The 13,967-nt window shown below is 44.9% G+C and overlaps 1 protein-coding gene across 2 annotated transcripts in view; it reads left to right on the top strand.

Moving 5' to 3' along the window:
* The window catches only part of LOC126293475 (uncharacterized), a 282,060-nt gene that overhangs the window by 79,466 nt on the left and 188,627 nt on the right, over positions 1 to 13,967 (top strand). The window lies entirely within an intron of this gene.

The following is a 13,967-nucleotide window of genomic DNA, read 5'->3' as shown; positions in this document are numbered from 1 at the left end:
GACTCCGAAACTTTTCATATTAAAAAAGCCCTTGCCACGAGGGAAACAAGTGGTAAGCGACGTAAAGAGAAGGCAAAAGTGTACTTAAGGGTACATTCGTCTCTTCCATTTCACACTGCTCTTGGTAAAGGTTTACTGTGACGAACATTAAGAAGAGAAGATGACGAATCGTAAGTAGTTTGTAGGTAGTCAATCACATTGCTCTCTCATTACTACTTGTGTTTCATAAATGAAGGTGGCTGGTATTTCGTGCTGTTAGGTCCCAAGTTACCCACATCCTCGGAAACTGTGGCAAATTCCGAATGGAGTAGCTGTTTGCATCGACGAACGTAGACATCGGGCTACGCTATGCAGCAGTTAGTTACTACAGTTTTTTATGTAACTTTCGCTGCCTTTAGCCGCGCGGGGTAGCCACCCGACCTGAGTCGGGACATTGTCTCTCTCTTGACAGCCTCACAGAGGTTGCCTTAAAAAAGAGGAGTCTTTGTCCTAACACATTTACTCCAAAATAATGGGTTGGAAGTTGTACATCTACATCTACATTTATACTCCGCAAGCCACCCAACGGTGTGTGGCGGAGGGCACTTTACGTGCCACTGTCATACCTCCCTTTCCTGTTCCAGTACCGTATGGTTCGCGGCAAGGACGACTGCCGGAAAGCCTCCGTGCGCGCTCGAATCTCTCTAGTTTTACATTCGTCATCTCCTCGGAAGGTATAAGTAGGGGGAAGCAATATATTCGATACCTTATCCAGAAACGCACCCTCTCGAAACCTGGACAGCAAGCTACACCACGATGCAGAGCGCCTCTCTTGCAGAGTCTGCCACTCGAGTTTGCTAAACATCTCTGTAACGCTATGACGCTTACCAAATAACCCTGTGACGAAACGCGCCGCTCTTCTTTGGCTCTTCAAATGGTTCAAATGGCTCTGAACACTATGGGACTCAACTGCTGTGGTCATTAGTCCCCTAGAACTTAGAACTACTTAAACCTAACTAACCTAAGGACATCACACACATCCATGCCCGAGGCAGGATTCGAACCTGCGACCGTAGCGCTCGCGCGGATCCAGACTGTAGCGCCTAGAACCGCTCTGCCACCACAGCCGGCCCGTAAGGAGGGCTATGCGTGAAGCGTTCAGTGAATTCGACAGAAAATCCTAGAAAGTTCTGGTCTTACGTTAAATCAGTAAGTGCATCGAAACAGCATATCCAGACACTATGGTATGATAATGGCATTGAAACAGAGGATGACACGCGTAAAGCTGAAATACTGAACACCTTTTTCCAAAGCACTTTCACAGACGAAGACCGCACTGCCGTTCCTTCTCTAAATCCTCGAACGAACGAAAAAATGGCTGGCATCGAAATAAGTGTCCAAGGAATTGAAAAGCAACTGGAATTACTCAACAGAGGAAAGTCCACTGGACCTGACGGAATACCAATTCGATTCTACACAGAGTACGCGAAAGAACTTGCCCCCCTTCTAACAGTCGTGTACCGCAAGTCTCTAGAGGAACGGAAGGTTCCAAATGATTGGAAAAGAGCACAGGTGGTTCCAATTTTCAAGAAGGGTCGTGGAACAGATGCGCAAAACTATAGGCCTATACCTCTGACATTGATCTGTTGTAGAATTTTAGAACATGTTTTTTGCTCGCATATCATGTCATTTCTGGAAACCCAGAATCTACTCTGTAGGAATCAACATGGATTCCGGAAACAGCGATCGTGTGAGACCCAACTCGCTTTATTTGTTCATGAGACCCAGAAAATATTAGATACAGTCTCCCAGGTAGATGCCATTTTCCTTGACTTCCGGAAGGCGTTTTATACAGTTCCGCACTGTCGCCTGATAAACAAAGTAAGAGCCTACGGAATATCAGACCAGCTGTGTGGCTGGATTGAAGAGTGTTTAGCAAACAGAACACAGCATGTTATCTTCAATGGAGGTACGTCTACAGACGTTAAAGTAACCTCTGGTGTGCCACAGGGGAGTGTTGTGGGACCATTGCTTTTCGCAATATATATAAATGACCTAGTAGATAGGTTTTGGCTGCGTTTAAATTTGCAGTGAACTGGGACAAGGGAAAAACTGGACTTTCCCGAGCAAGGCAGGATAAAATAAATGGTGTATGCTAGGAGATCTAGGTGATGTTTCTTCTTGGCCCTAGCTCTTGGCACCACATCTATGATCCATTGCCAATCCCGGGACGTGAAGATCGGATGGGAATTAATCAGCGCTAGGTCTTTTTTTAGAGATGACGTTGTGCAGGTTTGCAGCTGCCCAACCAAAGTCATTGGTTGGTGGGGAAGAGGGGGTTTGGGAACATCAGGAGGGGTAGAGGTACGGGTATGTACCATCTCGCAGCGACTCCGTTAGCATGTCTATCACCAGCTTGGCCGCTCGCGGGTTGTCCGGCAGTGACAGGTGGTCGTATTTGCCATGTTTGGCAGCCCCTTCTCGGACCACAGCAGTGACAGCAGCGACTTGTGCTGCCTCTTAGCCGCCCTCTTCTTGCGGCTGCTCTACCACCTCCTCCATTTCCTCGACAACCTCTGCAGCAGCGTGCGTGTCCGCGTCGGCCAGAGAGGCGGTCGTCTGAGTTTCTGCATCTGCCCCCTCCCTAATGGCGGTCGGCGCCTCCTTTTTGCGAGCCGCAAGGGTCAAGCCCTCCGTCAGTTGCCACACCTGAGGGCGCGCCTCTTCCAGTTGCGCCCTCAGGGACGCCCTCCGCCATGGCGGATTTAAGGGCGGCAACGGCCTCGCCCGTGGCTTTCCGTGACGATCTTTACGACTTATCTTAGAAAATAGATTGAGGAAAGGCAAACCTACATTACTAGCATTTGTAGACTTAGAGAAAGCTTTTGACAATATTGACTGGAATACTCTCTTTCAAATTCTAAAGGTAGCAGGGGTAAAATACAGGGAGCGAAAGGCTATTTACAATTTGCACAGAAACCAGATGGCAGTTATAAGAGATGAGGGCCATAAAAGGGAAGCAGTGGTTGGGAAGGGAGTGAGACAGGGTTGTAGCCTCTTCCCGATGTTGTTCAATCTGTATATTGAGCAAGCAGTAAAGGAAACAAAAGAAAAATTCGGAGTAGGCATTAAAGTCCGTGGAGAAGAAATAAAAACTTTGAGGTTTGCCGATGACATTGCAATTCTGTCAGAGACAGCAAAGGACTTGGAAGGGCAGTTGAACAGAATGGACAGTTTCTTGAAACAAGGTTATAAGATGAACATCAACAAAAGCAAAATGAGGATAATGGAATGTAGTCGAATTAAGTCGGGTGATGCTGAGGGAATTAGATTAGGAAATGAGACACTTAAAGTAGTAAAGGAGTTTTGCTATTTGGGGAGCAAAATAACTGATTATGGTCGAAGTAGAGAGGATATAAAATGTAGACTGGCAATGGCAAGGAAAGCGTTTCTGAGGAAGAGAAGTTTGTTAACATCGAGTATAGATTTAAGTGTGAGGAAGTCGTTTCTGAAAGTATTTGTATGGAGTGTAACCATGTATGGAAGTGAAACATGGACGATAAATATTTTGGACAAGAAGAGAATAGAAGCTTTCGAAATGTGGTGCTACAGAAGAATGCTGAAGATTAGATGGGTAGATCACATAACTAATGAGGAGGTATTGAGTAGAATTGGGGAGAAGAGGAGTTTGTGGCACAACTTGACTAGAAGAAGAGATCGGTTGGTAGGACATGTTCTGAGGCATCAAGGGATCACAAATTTAGCATTGGAGGGCAGCGTGGAGGGTAAAAATCGTAGAGGGAGACCAAGAGATGAATACACTAAGCAGATTCAGAAGGATGTAGGTTGCAGTAAGTACTGGGAGATGAAGAAGCTTACACAGGATAGAGTGGCATGGAGAGCGGCATCAAACCAGTCTCTGGACTGAAGACAACAACATCGCAGGCGTCTTCTTCGCGGCGGCGACGTCCGCTTCCCCTTCTTTGATGGGGGGGGGGGGGGGGGGAGGAGAGAGAGAGAGAGAGAGAGAGAGAGAGAGAGAGAGAGAGAGAGAGAGAGAGACGGGGGACATTGTCTTGTTGGGCCACTTCTCCAGGTTTAGCGGCGTCAGTCATCTTATTCCGCTTCTGCCTGCTCCAATGGTTTGCAGCGTCTGCGCCACTGCAGTTCTCACTTCGGGGCAGCATCATTAATCGAACGTTCTATCGATAGTCACAGGTAACAGATTATCGCTGCATACTCTTTGTTCTTCGACTGTATGTTAGCGGGAAAGCTTTGCTTATTCTTGCTTTCATGCGTTGTTTACTGTATGTTCTGGTGTTCGTGCAATATTGTGACGACCTTGTGTGCGATTTAGCGTTTTCGTGATGAGTTCAACTAACAAGGGAACCTCCCCATCGCACCCCTCGAGATTTAGTGGTAAGTTGGCACAGTGGATAGGCCTTGAAAAACTGAACACAGATCAATTGATAAAACAGAAAGAAGTTGTGTGGAACTATGAAAAAAAAAGCAAAATATACAAACTGAGTAGTCCATGCGCAAGATATGCAACATCTTGGAAATTGCGAGCTCAGGAGCGCCGTGGTCCCGTGAGCAGCTGCGGAACGAGAGGTCCTTGGTTCAAGTCTTCCCTCGAGTGAAAAGTTTATTTTCTTTTGTTTTCGCAAAGTTATGATCTGTCCGTTCGTTCACTGACATCTCTGTTCACTGTAAAAAGTTTAGTGTCTGTATTTTGCGACCGCACCGCAGAACCGTGCCATTACTAGACGAAAGGACGTGCCTCTCCAATGGGAACCGAAAACATTTGATTGCAATGTCATAGGTCAGCCGATTCTTCCACAGGAAAACACGTCTGATATATTCTATACGACACTGGTGAAGGCATGTGCATCACATGACAGGAACATATTGTAGACCCACCTAACTTGTACACTTGGCGAATGGGTAAAAAGATTCTTCTACCCTGCCCGGTTTAGGTTTTCTTGTGGATGTGATCACCACTCCCAAGAAAGTGATGAAAACATAAGAGTTTGTCACATAAACTGCAACAAATGAGTGCAACAGTTGCACACCGTCAAATCCTGCATATGTCCAAGCAAATCTGAAAATTGTCCTGGAGCGAAGTTGATTATGTTTGAGTGCCTGAACTTTGATAATTGTCTCAAAATAAAAAATTAAACTTTTCACTCGAGGGAAGACTTGAACCAAGGACCTCTCTTCCTGCAGTTGCTCACGCTAACCACGGGACCATGGCGCTCCTGAGCTCATATTGCCTATCTTACACATGGACACTCAGTTTGTATATTTTGCTTATTTTTTCATAGTTCCACACAACTTCTTCCTGTTTCCTCGATTGATCTGTGTTCAGTTTTTCAAGGCCTATCCACTGTGCCAACTTATAATTAAATCTGAATGGGGTGCAATGGGGAGGTTCCTCTGTAAAAAACGATATCATCGTGTATTATGCGATCGCAAAAAGGTGAAACATTCTCACTGTATCCCAGGTGTACCTGTGTTATAAAAATTGATCATGGGGAGAACTGAATTAATAAATCATACTAAATTTGTTAAACACGTTTCCACTACGGAAATGAAGGATAGCAGTAGGAAAATTGACTCATTTTTACCACTCCTGGACCTGACCTTGAACTTGCTCATTTCATTTTTTGTTGAACGTAATATTCTGATGCTGATCATGCTGGGGCCCTTTTTAAGAAAAAGTTCTCTGGTTCGGAAATCGCAAAAATATACGGTTGTGGTCGTACAAACACTTCACATATTTTGAAAGAAGTGGCTACAGCTTCAGAAATGAACTCAGTAGTGTCATGCAACGTGAACCGTTTGCTTTGGCTACAGATGGGAGCAATGACAGTGATGCTAAGCTCTATCCCTCAGTCGTCACCTGTTTTGAGGAAAAGATAATTACTTCGATGTCTGTGCCGAACCGAGACTCGAACTCGGGACCTCTGCCTTTCGTGGCCAAGTGCTCTACCATCTGAGCTACACAAGCACGACTCACGCCCCGTCCTCACAGCTTTACTTCTGCCAGTACCTACCAGTACTTCTGCAAAGGTCCCAAGTTGGAGTCTCGGTCCGGCACACAGTTTTAATCTGCTAGGAAGTTTCACGTCAGCACACACTCCGCTGCAGAGTGAAAATCTCATTTTTGCTACTTCGACGCTGTCTGTCCCAGCCTTGGTGGGTGATTCAACGGGACATAATATTGAGAAACTATTAATTTCACAATTAGAGTAATACAAAATACCAATTGAAAATTGTGTAGCATGCTGTTCAAATAATGCTCCAGTCATGATTGGAAAGAAAAATGGGGTCGCTGCGGTTATGAGGGAAGCACAGCCATATGTCTTTGTACTTTGTTGATTATGTCATTTTTCTTGTTAACTTTATTTGTAGTCTCTTTCTGTGTACTCTTTTCTCGCTACGTTTGAACACCTTGCGACGTATCCACGCGTTAAATTTTTGCAATTTGCGATCTTCTGGGTTTCTGTTTTGAAAGTTGGCGGATATGGGATTGCCAATGACCACGAATGGTTGAGTCGTTTGATCACATATGACGAATCCTGGGTTTTTGAGTAGTGTTCTGTGACAAAGCGCCAAAGTCAGGAATGGCACACTTATCGCCTCGAATGAGTAAATAAAAGATCAAAACATTGCTGATTTCCTTTTTTGACAGTAGCGGTGTCGTCCGTAAAGAATCTGTTGCTCCAGGACAAACTATCGACCAAATGTTCTATAAAACTGTCCTTAAAAGTCTCGGAAAATGGTCAATCAAGCGAGACCGGACATTGCAGACTAGTGGAATGCTGTCATGACATAATAATCTCCCACCCCCGGCCACTTCCATCATGTAGTTTTGGACCACAGAAAGCGTTCCTGTCATTCCACAGTCCCACTAGTCATCTAATCTGACTCCTTGTGACTTTTTTTTCTTTTCCGGAAACTGAAAAATGTCTTAAAACGACTTCATTTTGGCACTCTGGAGAACATTCAGAAAAATGTGACCGACATGTTAAAGGGCCTACCAGTTAGTCTGGTAGCGCTGCTAACAAGACTGGGAACAAAGAATCCGCCGGCGTGTAGCCGCCGAAAGGAAGTACAGGGCGCGGCTGGGGAACTTCATTATTTGACGGCACACAGACTGTTTACTCGTTGTTGCATGGGTTTCAGTGTGATCAAAAGTGGGACACTTAACGTTTTTTAAGGTTAGTTTAGTAGTATTCACGCAGTGGACAAGAGATGAGCGCGCGTTCGCCGTTGCGGCCTACATCTACATCTACGTAATTACTCTGCTATTCACAATAAGGTGCTTGGCAGAGGGTTCAGTGAACCACCTTCAAGCTGTCTCTCTCCCGTTCTACTCTCGAACGGCGCGCGGGAAAAAAGAACACTTAAATTTTTCTGTACGAGCCCTGATTTCTCTTATTTTATCTTGATCATCATATCTCCCTATGTATGTGGGTGCCAACAGAATGTTTTCGCAATCGGAGGAGAAAACTGGTGATTGAAATTTCATGAGAAGATCCCGTCGCAACGAAAAATGCCTTTGTTTTAATGGTTGCCACTCCAATTCCGGTATCGTCTGTGACAGTATCTGCCCTATTTGGTGATAACACAAAACGCGCTACCCTTTTTTGTACTTTTTCGGTGTCATCCGTCAGTCCCACCTGATGCGGATTCCACACCGCACAGCAATATTCCAGAATAGGGTGGACAAGCGTGGTGTAAGCAGTCTCTTTGGTAGACCTGTTGCACCTTCTAAGTGTTCTGCCAGTGAATCGCAGTATTTGGTTTGCTCCTCTCACAGCATTATCTATGTGATCGTTCCCATTTAGGTTATTTGGAATTGTAATCCCTAAGTATTTAGCTGAAATTACAGCCTTCAGATTTGTGTGACTTATCACGTAATCGAAATTTTGATTTCTTTTAGTACTCAAATGATTATCTTCACACTTTTCCTTATTCAGGGTCAATTGCCACTTTATCGCGCCATACAGATATCTTATCGAAATAATTTTGTAAGTCGTTTTGATCATCTGTTGACTTTACAAGACGGCAAATAACAGCATCATCTACTCAGATGATCGTTAATATAGATCAGGAACAATAGAGGGCCATTAACACTTCCTTGGGGAACGCCGGATGTTACTTCTGTTTTACTCGATGACTTTCCGTCTATTACTACGAACTGTGACCTTTCTAACAGGAAATCACAAATACAGTCGCACAACTGAGGCGATACTCCGTAGGCACGCAGTTCGGTTAGAAGACGCTTGTGAGGAATGGACGTTCGATCATCAGAACTCAGCGTACATTCAGGAAACAGTTGAACATCGTGTCTGCAGGTCGTGTTTCTCGTGGGATATCAATTGCTATGTGGGTAGACACCTTTATGGCTACTGGAAGTGAGCAGAAAAAGAAACCAGCACCTTTTAAGAACCGCCAGAACGCCTGAAAACATCGAGAGGGCAAGAATGTCGATTTTGAATTCTACGACAAGAAAGGAAGAATGAATCGATTGTTGGTGTTAATAACGATCATCTTCCTTTACCTCCTCTGTATTACTGCATACGACGTGTCACTGAGCACTTTTGTTCTGGCATGCAGTACACGTGAGACGCCTAGTTGTTTCCACTGCACTGTGTGGTATACGAAGGTTCTGCATAATTCACTGACCTGCTGTCTTCAAGTTGATGTCCCCAGTGCAGAAAACAGAACGCAGGTCGTAGGTTCTGTATCTTGAGGCTGAAACTGACTTTTAGCGATGGAAACACATCCTACGACAGACAACATGTCTGTTCTTCTCGACTACCTAATCCAGAGCGACGAACAATCCGAAACACTTCGCGCGCCATACCAGAAAAGGCGTGACCCGAACGCTTCCGAAGTGCTTCGTCTGCAGTTTCGTCAGTCTTTTGTTTTTGATTTAAATTGTTTTTAATAATTCTGGAATGACTGATTGATAGTCAGCTATTGAGAGATATTTATATTAAAAAGTGAAGTCATTCGATGAGTAGTTTAACTAATAATAATAACTATACTTTCACGTGTCGGCACCCTTTCTCCGAACACAGCAGCCAATCACAGAACAGTAGCATTATGCAGGCGGTCTTTCTCGCGGGAATGGTACCGAATCTAACTTTTGTCACAGGTACCTCACACCATATTTCGTCATCTATATACTTCTTGCATCTCCACTGTTACGGGGGCAGCTTCTTGGAGCCAATATGATGGCTGACTAAGCCAGATATACAGGGTGATTCAAAAAGAATACCACAACTTTAAAAATGTGTATTTAATTAAAGAAACATAGTATAACCTTCTGTTATACATCATTAAAAAGAGTATTTAAAAAGGATTTTTTCACTCAAAAACAATTTCAGATATGTTCAATATGGCCCCCTCCAGACACTCGAGCAATATCAACCCGATACTCCAACTCGTTCCACACTCTCTGTAGCATATCAGGCGTAACAGTTTGGATAGCTGCTGTTATTTCTCGTTTCAAATCATCAATGGTGGCTGGGAGAGGTGGCCGAAACACCATATCCTTAACATACCACCATAAGAAAAAATCGCAGGGGGTAAGATCAGGGCTTCTTGGAGGCCAGTGATGAAGTGCTCTGTCACGGGCTACCTGGCGGCCGATCCATCGCCTCGGGTAGTTGACGTACAGGTAGTTACGGACAGATAAGTGCCAATGTGGTGGCGCTCCATCCTGTTGAAATATGAATTGTTGTGCTTCTTGTTCGAGCTGAGGGAACAGCCAATTCTCTAACATCTCCAGATACTGTAGTCCAGTTATCTTCGAAGAAAAAGGGGCCAAAAACTTTATTGGCCTAGTCAACAGTGCCTCAAGCGAACAAATGTACAACTAAAAGAAACTTTATAGCTCCCTTAATTCGCCGACAGATAGTGCTTAGCTCTGCCTTTTGTCGTTGCAGAGTTTTAAATTCCTAAAGTTGTGATATTCTTTTTTAATCACCCTGTATTACAATTCCCCCAAGCGATCTGCACACAAATATGCAGCAGCCCTTGCAATTTCTGAACGCACAGTGAGACGAATTTTTCACTAGAGTTGAAATTTCATCCGCATTAACTGTCAGTGGTGCGCAACCTTCATCCACGTGATTTTATTTCACGAAAAAATGCGTTTGAAGGCTCAATCGTTGAGCTGCCTCATGACGCCTTAGTGTTCTTCAGCGACGAGGCACATTTTCATTTGTCTGGCTGCATGAGTAAACAAACTATGCGGTACTGGAGTGACACGAACCCCCGAGAACTTCATGAACAGCCCCTGCATGCAGAACGTGTGACTGTTTGGTGTGTACTATCTGAAGTTGACATTATTGGCCCACGGTTTTTCGCAGAGAGCGATAAGGCAGTGGCGGTCACTTCTGAGCCTTACGTTCTGATGAACAGTTTTTTCTTCCAGAACTTGAATAAATGGATGTGGGTGGTCTGGTTCCAACAAGATGGCGCCACAGCTCACACGGCACGTTGGTCGATGACCATCTTGCGCGAACACTTCGCTGATCGTCTCATCCATTTGAGGGGCGATCTCCAGTGGACAGTAGCGTTCCTGTCTGTGGATAACGGGGTCCCGGGCTCGATTACCGGCTGTGTTGAGGATTTGCTCTGTGCGGCGACTGGGTGTTTGTGTTATCATCATCATCATCATCGTCATTATCATTATTCGTGGCAGTTGCTAGATTGGATTGAGTTAAAAATTGGACTGTGTAAAAATTGGGGCTTTGTACGGGCGCTAATGACCTCGCAGTTAAGCGCCCCCCAAACTAACGCAAACACCCAGTGGCCAGCACGCTCGACAGATTTAGCGCTATGCCACTTTTCTTGTGGGGTTATCTCAAATCCTTAGTGTACACCAATCGTCCGCAGACCCTGGCGGGCCGGCCGCTGTGGCCGAGCGTTTCTAGGTGCTACAGTCTGCAACCTCTCGACCGCTACGGTCACAGGTTCGAATCCTGCTGTGGTTTCACCGCCAGACACACTTGCTAGGTGGTAGCCTTTAAATCGGCCGCGGTCCGGTAGTATACGTCGGACCCGCGTGTCGCCACTATCAGTGATTGCGGACCGAGCGCCGCCACACGGCAGGTCTAGTCTGGAGACTCCCTAGCACTCGCTCCAGTTGTACAGCCGACTTTGCTAGCGATGGTTCACTGACTACAAACTCTCTCATTTGCAGAGACGACAGTTTAGCATAGCCTTCAGCTACGTCATTTGCTACGACCTAGCAAGGCGCCATATTCAGTTACTATTGATATTGTGAATCATGTACCGTCAAGAGCGACGTTTATCATTAATTGATTAAAGTTAAGTGTCGCCGGCCGCGGTGGTCTCGCGGTTCTAGGCGCTCAGTCCGGAACCGCGCGACTGCTACGGTCGCAGGTTCGAATCCTGCCTCGGGCATGGATGTGTGTGATGTCCTTAGTTTAGTTAGGTTTAAGTAGTTCTAAGTTCTAGGGGACTGATGACCACAGATGTTAAGTCCCATAGTGCTCAGAGCCATTTGAACCATTTGAAAGTTAAGTGTCAAAGCAATTACGTCCGCTTTCTGAATTCTAATTCCTTGTCATGTTCCAGACCTCACGTAAGTATAGTTCTTCCCTCCTCACGGCAGCCTGCGTGAGCTAAAACGCGTGCATTTCGGCCTCCTCTCGTAACACGGTGTTGGCTCTTCTGCCAACGCAACACATGCCTCGAGCATGGACGTGTGTGATGTCCTTAGGTTAGTTAGGTATAAGTAGTTCTAAGTTCTAGGGGACTGATGACTTCAGATGTTAAGTCCCATACTGCTCTGAGACAGATCCCGGCGGAGCTACGGAACAATATTCGTGTTGCTATTGCCAACATCGACAGAGACGTGTTGGAAAAAGTGGACCGAAACTTCCGACTCTGGAAATGCATTGAGCAGAACCGAGGCCACTGTGAAGATATCGTTTTCAAAACTAAATGGAACAAAACTTTAGATGTTACTCTTTGTAAAGAAAAAGAATTAAATTGATATCTCTAATACTTTCCGATTTATGATATTTTAAATAAGGAAGTTTCCGCTCCGCACCCTGTACTTTGAAGGGGATAATGGTATTGTTTGAAAAAGGAGTGAAATCTTTGGTAGATAAAAAAATCACTCTCACTATTTTTCTCTTACACTTCGTACTTACCCTAGCGTAGGCCTCTTGAAATTGTTTTGTGTTAAGGCTACTTGAAAAATGAATTTGATATGAGATATGCACGAAGGCGAATTAAAGAGAGAAAGAAAAGAAAAAGTTGCGCAGTAACGCCATGTGTCTGGTACATGAAGAACGCCATGTTTCTGGTACATGACGCTCTATCAACATCCGAATGGAGAATATTGTCAAATAGTTAGTACTTGACCTCAGACTTTCAGTATGTGTTGAAAATGCTGTGGATATTTTGAGGACTATCAATACCGTGGGTCGTACTTCTAGTATTGAAAATAAGTTGATAGGTGCCGTCAGTCGGTCAGTATATAGACGGTTTCATAATATTATTGTATATTTCAAGCTCCTTATGGCTGCGGCCGCAGTGGCGGAGACATCGGGAGATTCCGCCGACGACAGACATCGGTCGAAGGCGACCGATCTTTCCAAATCAATACGCGAGCACGTGTGCGGTCTCTGTGCAACGTCCGAACGTGCAGTCTTCGGAGGATGGTATGTGGAATTCAGATCAGTTTGTTTTCTTCGATGAAACTGGGGGAACATTCCCAACGTTGAACATGGATTGGGAGAAATTTAAGTTCAGGATAAGAAAGGAGTGCTTTGTAGCGTCCTAAGAGTGAGAAATGTAATAACAGGGATATATCTGTGAATCTGTGGTCTGAAATCGAACTTTGTTGGGAACCACAAGACTCGAACAACTTAAAAAATCTGTAATAATTAATTGAACGTTACCTTACATTACGTTAAGCATGTTCTGTGCCAATCTAGTCATTTTAGCCTCTGCTCTATGCGTGCCAACTGCAACACAGGCAAAATCTGTATTGGAAATTTTAGGTCTAGATTATAGTGTCGTGTGTTCAAATGTCAAAGTTGGCGTATGTCAATTTTGATGCTTAAAGTTACTGTGGAGGATCTTTTTTTTGAGGCGTCGTAGGTGGGCATTAGCTGTGTACGAATTATTATTACTGCTTACAAGCGTTTTTATAGCATTGGAGTGGTAAGTCTGTGCTATGAGGTGGTTTGCAAAAGTAAGGTGTTTTTACTTTCCAGGTACGTGGTCACGTAGTTTTATTCTATATTTTACGTTCGTCTTTCACATGTATGCTGAAAGACGGACAGTGAAGGCTAACTGACGTTTTTTTTTTTTTTCTGAAGTTACCTTAAGGGGCTTGCCGGAGTGGCCGAGCGGCTCTGGGCGCTACAGTCTGGAACCGCGCGACCGCTACGGTCGCAGGTTCGAATCCTGCCTCGGGCATGGATGTGTGTGACATCCTTAGGTGAGTTAGGTTTAAGTAGTTCTAAGTTCTAGGGGACTGATGACCACAGGTGTTAAGTCCCATAGTGCTCAGAGCCATTTGAACCATTTGAACTCCAAACGGTGTGTGGCGTAGGGTACTTCAAGTAGCACTGTCTGATCGTTCGTTTCCTGTGCCGTTCAAGAATAGCACAAGGGTAGAATTAGTGTCCTAAACTTCTGCATGAGCTCTAATTTCTGTGACTTCCTGGCCGTGCCTGTATTGTGGAACATGTGGTAGACAGTACAGTATTGCGTTGACCGACGCTTCATCGAACACAGGCTCCAAGAATTTCAACAGTGAAGGTCCCCGTGATACAGTTTGTCTGCACCATAGCGACTGTCACTGCAGTTGTTGAACGTCTCCATAAAGATTTGTTTACACGGACAATAACAATTACCGATTGCCGACAATATAGCCCGGCAATGTTGTCCAGCAGCATTGAAACCATAAGAATTGCAGCCACGCG

This window comes from Schistocerca gregaria, chromosome 10, assembly GCF_023897955.1.
Source record: "Schistocerca gregaria isolate iqSchGreg1 chromosome 10, iqSchGreg1.2, whole genome shotgun sequence".
Classification (NCBI taxonomy): Eukaryota; Metazoa; Arthropoda; class Insecta; order Orthoptera; family Acrididae; genus Schistocerca; species Schistocerca gregaria.
The sequence above is the reverse complement of the archived record's forward strand: the minus strand, read 5'-3'. Positions and strand labels throughout refer to the sequence as shown.